This window comes from Aotus nancymaae, unplaced genomic scaffold (assembly GCF_030222135.1).
Source record: "Aotus nancymaae isolate 86718 unplaced genomic scaffold, 86718_ANA_hifiasm-v0.15.2.pri h1tg000036l, whole genome shotgun sequence".
Taxonomy (NCBI): domain Eukaryota; kingdom Metazoa; phylum Chordata; class Mammalia; order Primates; family Aotidae; genus Aotus; species Aotus nancymaae.
In genome coordinates, this window is record NW_026988450.1 from 89,879,370 (window position 1) to 89,887,873 (window position 8,504).

Below are 8,504 nucleotides of genomic sequence, written 5' to 3' on the forward strand. Positions count from 1 at the left end.
GGGTGAGGAGGGGTGATCCAGGCAGTGGGCAGAGCACTTTGGGGGCCCTGAGCTGCAGAAGAATGGCTCCTTCTGTAATGGAAGATCTGCGCATTGGAGCTGAGGCGTCCAGGGGGAGAAGATGGGGGAGGGGTGGGGTGGATTCTCACCTCCCAGGTCAAGGTCATCATGATTTGAGCAGCAGAAACTAGGCAGTGCTCCCTGTGGCCTGGGCTTCTGTCCTCACCTCCCTGGAGCCTCTCTTTCTCGTGTCTGATGCCAGCAGGCCGTGTAGAGGCCATATGCCCCAGATGGAGGTGGCAGCCCCTCCTCTCCTCCAGAGGTATAGAGCAGAAGAAACCAAACCGAGCGTCTGCGGCAGATGGTTGGCATACTGTCCACTGCCCTTCAGGACTGAGATGCTCACCACCGCTGCAGGGGATGCCACACGTGGCTGCTCACAGCTGCCCCTCTCCAAGCACCGCCTGAGGCCAAGCCACATCCAGTGAGTCTTTCTGGCCAAAGGCCCTGGTCTCAATTTGGGATGAGCCTGCACGGCTGTTGCAGCCCCAAAGTTCCCTGTGGGATGGGCTGAGGCCTCTGGCTAATGTGCCGGAACTTGCCTTCTCCCTTTGCCTGGTCCTGCCTCTCCCTGGCTTGCAGTCATGGCTCCAGAGTGCATCTGCTATAAAGCCCCTGCACACAAATCTGACTCAGAAACCTTCTAGGGAGCCCAATTTAAGACACTCATTCAGGGGCAAACTACAGAGGCCTCAGCAGCAGGGAGCACTGGGACTGGTGTGGGGGAGGCAGGCTCAGGAACCATGCCGGCCCTTCATTGGTGGACTAGCCACGAGTGGCTGAGAAGGGAAGGGGTGTAGTTCTGTTGCAGGAGGATGGGGGGCAGAACACCAGAGACTCAGTGGCCCACGCCCTGCCGCTGTGCTGCACCACAGGTGCATAGGTGCACAGCCCAGCAAGAAAGGCTGCCAACTGGGCAAAGGGTGGGTGTGTCCAGGCCACCACCGGAAGCCCACAAAGTCTCTCATCAATGCAAAGGATGCTCCTGACATCTCTGTGTCTCCTCGGTTATTTCAGCAGAGTGGAGGACCCATGGGGACTGAGGACTGACAATCTCCCAGGGGTAAAGAGTGAAGAGCATGCAGCAGCAATGCAACCAATTCCTGGGTAAGAGAACATACCTGGCAGGAGAGGTGAGAGGCCCGGCCTGGAGCGAAGTGACTGCTGATGATCTGAAAGGCGGCGATCGAGGTGATGATGGCTCAGTCCTTCGACTGTCTGCTGGGAATCTTGTCTATGGGCCATGATGTGTCAAGTCCTGGGACGATAACAGTGGAACTAGTCTTTCTGATAGTAACTGTGGTCACGTTGAAATTAGTGACCCAATAAGAGTGTTCCTGGTGATACTGATTTGACAGTGGTGGTAATGATGGTGGTAGTGGTGATAATGATGGTGATGATCATGGTGATATGGTGATGGTGGTGGTGATGGTGATGATAGGTGATGGTAGGATGGTAGTGGTGGTGGTGATGGTGGTGGCAATAGTGGTGGTAGGATGTTGGTGATGGTGATGATGATGGTGGTGGTGGTGATGGTGGTGGTAAGAAGGTGGTGGTGGTGGTGATGATGGTGGTGGTGGTGCATGGTGGTGATGGTGATGACAGTGATGGTAGGATGATGATGTGGTGATGGTGGTGGTGGTGATGGTAATCGTGCTAACAGGATGGTGGTGGTAGGATGGTGATGATGGTGGTGGTCATGATGGTGATGATGGTGATGGTGGGATGATGATGTGATGGTGATGATGGTGGTGGTCGTGATGGTGATGATGGTGGTGGCAATCGTGGTAACAGGATGGTGGTGGTAGGATGGTGTCGGTGGTGTTGATGGTGGCAGTAGTGGTGGTGGTGATGGTGTGACAGTGACGGTAGGATGGTGACGTGGTAGTAATCGTAGGCATGGCAGTGATGACTGTATAATGGTGATAACGTGCTTGTGTAGGTGACCGTATTGATGACACACACGTGTGTCTAATCCCACATGCTCCCTGGCCTTCTGTTCGCTCCTGGGCTCTTTTCCATCCCAGCTCTTCACCAGAGGAGTTTTCATTTCCTGAGAGGGCGGCTGCTCTGATTGCATCAGTGACAAATGGAAGCTTGGGGAGTAGGAGGATGGAAGTCCTTATCTATTAATTGGTTTTTGGCCTCTCCGGCCGTCTCTGGTAATGACCCTTCCCGTCTCTGCCGTTATCTCGGTGCCTCTTCGTGTACTGCTAAGTTGAGCTTAATTGGGCCATTAGCCCAGGCGCAGCATGGAGCCTCTCACCCGGGGTCCGCTGGGAGCACCTCAGTGTCTTTGAGCAACAGAAGGTGGCAGGGGGAGCAGGAAGGGGGGTGTCCGGGCGATCCCTCCATGGTAGCAGCAGAAGCTGGATCTGATGCTAAGGGTCAGCCACGTGCACCAAGAATGGTAGTTGAGGGGTGCTCTCAGCAGTGCCCAGTGTCCGGGGCATAGGCCAGAGGACCGAGACACACGTAGAGCCTCACGTTCAGAAGTGGGCCCACGAGGATGGGAGACCAGCAGTCATTGCTAAAGGGCTTGTTCCCAGACTCAGGGTGGAGGGAGGGGAGCTAGGACTATAAAGGGAAGGGCCCTGCAGGGCTGGGAGCTAGAGAGATGGCCAAATTGGCACCCCCTGGGTGGACTGTGCAGGCCAGTCCTAAGAGGTGGGCACACGGGGCGTGGACCCTGGAGTCGTTATGAGAGCAGAGCACGCACAGGGAGATGTGAGCTGCACAAGGGGACCCGGTTCCTTAGGAGTGGGAGACGCCGCTCCTCATTGGTGGTGGGGGGTAACTCAGGGATCCGGATCTGACGCTGGGTGTGATCTCCCAGCTGGAGAGCAGTTAAAGGACGATTCTGACTGGGAGGCAGCCAGCCCACGTTGTCACCACTGCCAGGAGGGTGGTGCCACCGAAGCCCCAGGGGTGATGCCACAGGGCCATGTGAATGTGCAGGGGCTCAGCCTCACCCCCAGAGAGGCAGGTGGAGTGTGGGGGGGTTTACCTCGATGTTTGTGGGGGTTGATACCACGCTTGTTCTCACAGGGCCCCTCTGTGGAGTTTCTCTGGGATTCCTTCTGGGGTGGCTTACGCCCTCTTTCCTGCAAACAAGTGCAGAGGCTGGGCCTGGGGTGCACCCCTGTTGGGAGGGTTCCCTTTCCCAGGATGCCCGCCTGGAATCCAGGAGGAAGTCTGGGGAACGTGGGCTTGCTTGTCTTAGCTGGGGCCGCAGGAGCCATGTTGCTGTCCTCTGGTTTGACGTGCTATCAGCATCGCCACATACCAGGGCTGCCCAGACTGTCCCTTGCCAGGCTTCAGGAGTCGTGGTTGCTCACACGTGGCCCAGTCCTCGAAGGTTTGGGGCCGATGCTCCTGGCTTTTAATAGCATGGGCATTTGCATGGGAAACTGAGGCAGGGCTGGTGACAGAGGGATTTTGAGCTGACATTAGCATGATCTTCTAGCCTGTGACTAGTTAAAGAATAATTCTTAGACAGTGGGAGGCAGAGTGGGTTCTCTATGCAAAGATGAACTTATGAAGGCACAAAGCACGTCTGCACACTTTGTCCTGCTGGATACGAAGCAGGAAGCAGCCTGCAGGCCGAGGCGGGACGGAAGCTGGTGAATGAGCGAGAAGCGCCTAAGAGACTCAGCAGGGTCCCACGCCCCCCCCATCGGATGCCGGCTGCACACTCTGGCGCTACCCACTCAGCAACCCAGCTGAAAATGTGCCCAGGGATGGCCTAGAGTTTCCAGTCCGAGGGGTTTGGCTGGAGCCCCAGCTCCATTTCTGTGAGCTGTATCCACATATTCCCACAGATGCAAGCATTAGGGGAGCACTTCTGCATACCGGGCATGAACTGAGCCTGGCATGGTGTGGTGAGGAAGCCGGACACAGCTCCTGCCCTGGCAGGGTGGAAGTCCAGCAGGGACAGTGGTAATGCAGGTAGGTGAGGACATGGTGGGGAAGGAGATGGGCACATAGCTCCGGGAAGGGCTCTCCCAGGAGGGAGGTTTCCTGCCAGGCACCGGGAAGGCGGGAAGGAGCTGGCTGAGTGGGTCCCAGTGGCCGATGGCCTGTGGCAGATACCACCCTTTATGCAGCAGGAGGACGGTGGCTCAGTAGAGCCAGTGGGGGGCCAATGATATCTCTGCTCAACGCAGAAAGAGACCCTTCCTTCCTTCCTCCTTCCTTCCTTCCTCCTCCTTCCTTCCTCCTTCCTTCCTTCCTCCTTCCTTCCTTCCTTCCTCCTCCTTCCTTCCTCCCTCCCTCTCCCCTCCCTCCCTCCTTCCTTCCTTCCTTCTTCCTTCCTCCCTCCCTCCCTCCCTTCCTTCCTTCCCACTGCATCGCCCATCTGGGAAACCTGCCTTGCTTGATGAAAGGTGACGTGAAAATGATAATGCCTTAACGCGCAGGGAGGAGTGGGTGACGATGGCGTTCCAGGCAGCGACGGTGGGTGTGGGTCAGGGCAGAGCGGGGTTGGGATACAGGGCACCCGCCTCAAGGCCCACCGTGCAGGCTGCCTCACTCATGCTTACCCTCAAAACGTGCTAAATGCCTGTGGAATCAGACCCCTTGCGTATCAGGGCCCCTGTGTGCTGAGTTTAAGAGCCCTGCATCAGGCCGGGAGAGTGGGGCTGGCAGTTCAGGAAGCCCCTGGCATCTGATGTCCCTCCGAGGAAGCCCAGTGAGCATGAGCCCTGTTACGTCTGTGGCCAGCATCCTCTGTCTTGTCCCTGCTGCCTTGTTAGCGCCCTTCTCCTCCCCAGCTCACTGTGTCCCTTTCAGGCACCTGGAGGAGGAAGATTGTCTGGAAGCCATTGAGCCATTGACGCTGCTTGAGGGAGACCCTGGAGGCCAGGGTGGGACGTGAGAAGTGTTGTCAGTGCTGACATGGGGGCCATGAGGGCCGGCATTGGCCCCACTGCAGCCGCTGCTGCTCCAGCGGGCGGTCCTCAGCCCAGAAGGATGGACTGAGCCTGGGAGACCCCAAAGAACCACAGGCCGCCGGCAGAGCCTGGAGGCCTGGGGAGAGGGACAGCTGTGCATTGGATTCCAGTGGCTGCAGCAGGACTCAGGAGGAAACCCTCACTTGTATGGGAAGCGCCAGGGGCAGCTGTCACTGCAGAGAATGAATTGTCAGGGAAATAGCCCTGTCCTGTCACACAGCAGAGGGAGGGCACTGTCGCTGTTGTAAGCACGGGGAATTGGACAGGAAAGAAGGGCTGGGCAACTTTTCGTGCTGTCATTGCCACCTTTGTCATCACTGCTATCACTATTGTCAGTCGCCAGATGGGCCCTGGACTATCACTGTCACTGCAAAAACCAGCTGTAGCTGTGCTGTCAGTATCTTTCCTGCCATCCATACTTTCCATGCACCCATACATACATCCACCCGTTCACCTATCCACCCGCTCACCCATCCACCCACTTACCCACCCACCCAACCACCCACCCAACCACCCACCCACCCACCCAACCACCCACCCAACCACCCACCCATCCACCCAACCACCCACCCATCCACCCACCCATCCACCTATCCACCCACCCACCCAACCACCCACCCATCCACCCATCTACCCACCCATCCACTCACCCATCCACTCACCCACCCACCCAACCATCCACCCACCCACCCATCCACCCATCTACCCACCCATCCACTCACCCATCCACCCAGCCACCCACCCATTCACCCATCCACCCACCCAACCACCCACCCATCCACCCATCTACCCACCCATCCACTCACCCACCCACCCACCCATCCATCCACCCATCCACCCACCCATCCATCCATCCACCTGTTCACCCACCCACCCACCCATCCACCCATCTGTCCACCTGTCTGTCCATCCATCCATTACTCCGTCATCCATCCGTAGGTTCATCTTTCCATCTGTCCATCCATCAGAACGCTTTCTGAGCGCTCCATCTCTGACTCTGTGGCTGTTACTAGAATAGATGCTGGTTATGCTGTGAGCCAAACAAGGTCCCCAGCTCTGGTGGGGCTCACAGTCCCCGGGCGTAGAGTTTGGCAGAGAAGATACAAGTGAGGTATCTCAAAAAGATGACTTAGAGGGTGACAAGTACTTCACAAAACTACAGAAAACCCAAAGCGAAGGGTGGGGTGGGTGCCTGTGCAGGTGGGGTGGTCTGGCCCAGCCTCTCCAGTGGCGACCATTGAGCAGAGATCTGGAGAGTGGGAAGGTTTCAAGAACAAGCCTTCCAGCAACGGGAAACAGCAGATGGGACCTCAGGTGAAGGGGACAGATGGTGTGGGGTGTGAGGCACAGATGGGCCAGAGAGGCTGAAACCAGCATCAGGGACAGTGGTGGCAAGGAGCTGACTCAGCCAGGCTATCAGGTGCCAGGGTTGTGGGTGTGCAGAAGGCTCGTGGAGCCTGGGAGCAGGGGTGCTTCTGAGTGTGATGGGATGCTTCTGAGGGGCTTAGCTTAACAAGAAAAACACTGACGACAGTAAGCACCAGAAAGCCAGAAAGGGTTTCATTACAAACCCTCGGACTCCTGCCGCCCCCGGTGAAACATCCCTTCCTGGAGGCAGCCCACCATCGTGAATGAGGTAGTGATTAGTCCATGTCTTAGACCTTTTCTGCATAGGAGCTCCATAAACAATACGTTCTATTATACTGTGTGTTTAAACGTTTACATAAATGGGATTATGGTGTAAGTAATGTTCTACAATTTCTCTTTTTACTCAACATTTTATTTTTAAGATTCATCCATGGTGACAATTGAGGTCTATTTTATATGTTTTTAAGAGCTGTAGTGCATTCCATCATGTGAAACTATTTAAGTGCATGCAATCATTTCCGTTCTCATGGGTATTTGGCTTCTTCCCAGTGTTTTCTATTACAAATTCAGTCACGGTGAACACCACTCTCATCTATTAGGCTCATCGCATGTCACGTGCTGTTCTAGAATTTTATATACATTCTCTCACGAAACTCACATGACATTCGAGGGGATAGTGCCCATTTTCCAATTAAGGAAACTGAGGCACAGAGAAAGCACATGGCCTTGCTAGGGCTGACCAGCTGGGCGACACCCTGGGAGGCCCGTCCTGGGGTTTGGGGCCTTGGCTCTGTTGCCAGGCCACCTGGCACCCCTGACTTCTGTAGGGCACATGCGTGGGAGGGAATGTGCTGGGTCCAGACTCACCTGTTCTCAATTCGATGTCCCTAGATGCTCTCCCAAGGGATCATGGTCTAAATTGCTCACATCATCAGTGTGTGCAACTTTTGATGCTTGGAATTGTCAGACTTCTAGGTGTTTGCCATTCCAATGGATGTGTAATGATATTCTAGGGAATATTAACATGAGCATCACATGTTAGTGAGCATGTTTCATACATATTCATGATGTAGATTTCCTCTTTGGTGAGTTCTCTGTTCAGATGCTTTGCCTGTTTTTCCTTTGGGTTGTCACCTTGTTGATTTGTAGATATTCTTTATATATTATGGCTATCTATCCATTATTTGCTGCATGTTGCAAAAGTCTGCCTCACAAAGTTACTTATCTTTTAATTATGTTTATGGGCCTTTTTCATACAGAAGTTTCAAATTTTAATATACTCCAACTGATCATTTTACTTTTTAAAAGTCTTGGTCTGATTTGAAAACTTTTTTGCCCTGAGGTCATAGAAAAGTGTTCTGTGCTTTAATTGGTTAAAAGTGTTTTGATCACATTAGGGTCACACCTGGATGTTTCTTTTCTTCCATGTGCACAGTCGACTATTCAAGCACAGCTCACACCTGGGTGTTAAATTGAACATGGTGTGGGCAGTCGTGGGCATTCTCTTCTTATTCCTCATTAACGGAAATGCTTCTAAAGTTTCATCAGTAAGCACAGTAGGTCAGTAAGCTTCTTGTAGGTCAAACCAGAAATTCTAAGCACCATCATCGCCATTGCCAACATCATTAAAACGCTTTCTGAGCCATGAAATATCCATTCGGCTGGACCCCCGGGGCCCCGAGCCTTCCTGTGTGAAGCCCACCTGGGCCGGAGACCGCAGCCCAGGCCTAGGGGTACAGAAGGGATGGGCGAGGGGGCTTAAAAGATGAGGTCAAACTCAGAGATCACCTGGGGGTGAGGGTGGTAGAGAGGGAAGGCCTTTGTCCACAGGGAGGGAGCAGAGGGTGGAGACCCGCCCGTGCTGGTGCATGAGGGGAGAGGAGGGGTGAATGGCGGGCAATGAAGAGTGCGAATGTGGGGCTAAGCCTGCCTCCTGCCTCTGTTGTTCACACAAGTTACTTGGCCTCCTCAGGCCTCCATTTCCTCCTCTGTAAAATGGGGCAACAGCTCCCTCCCAGCATCCTTCAAGGACTGAGTTAAGTGGCGGGAGCAGAGCCTGGTGCAGGGTACGGGCTGGGTGGGTGCTGCTGACTCTGTTGCTGCAGGTGGCAGGTGTGGCGTGGT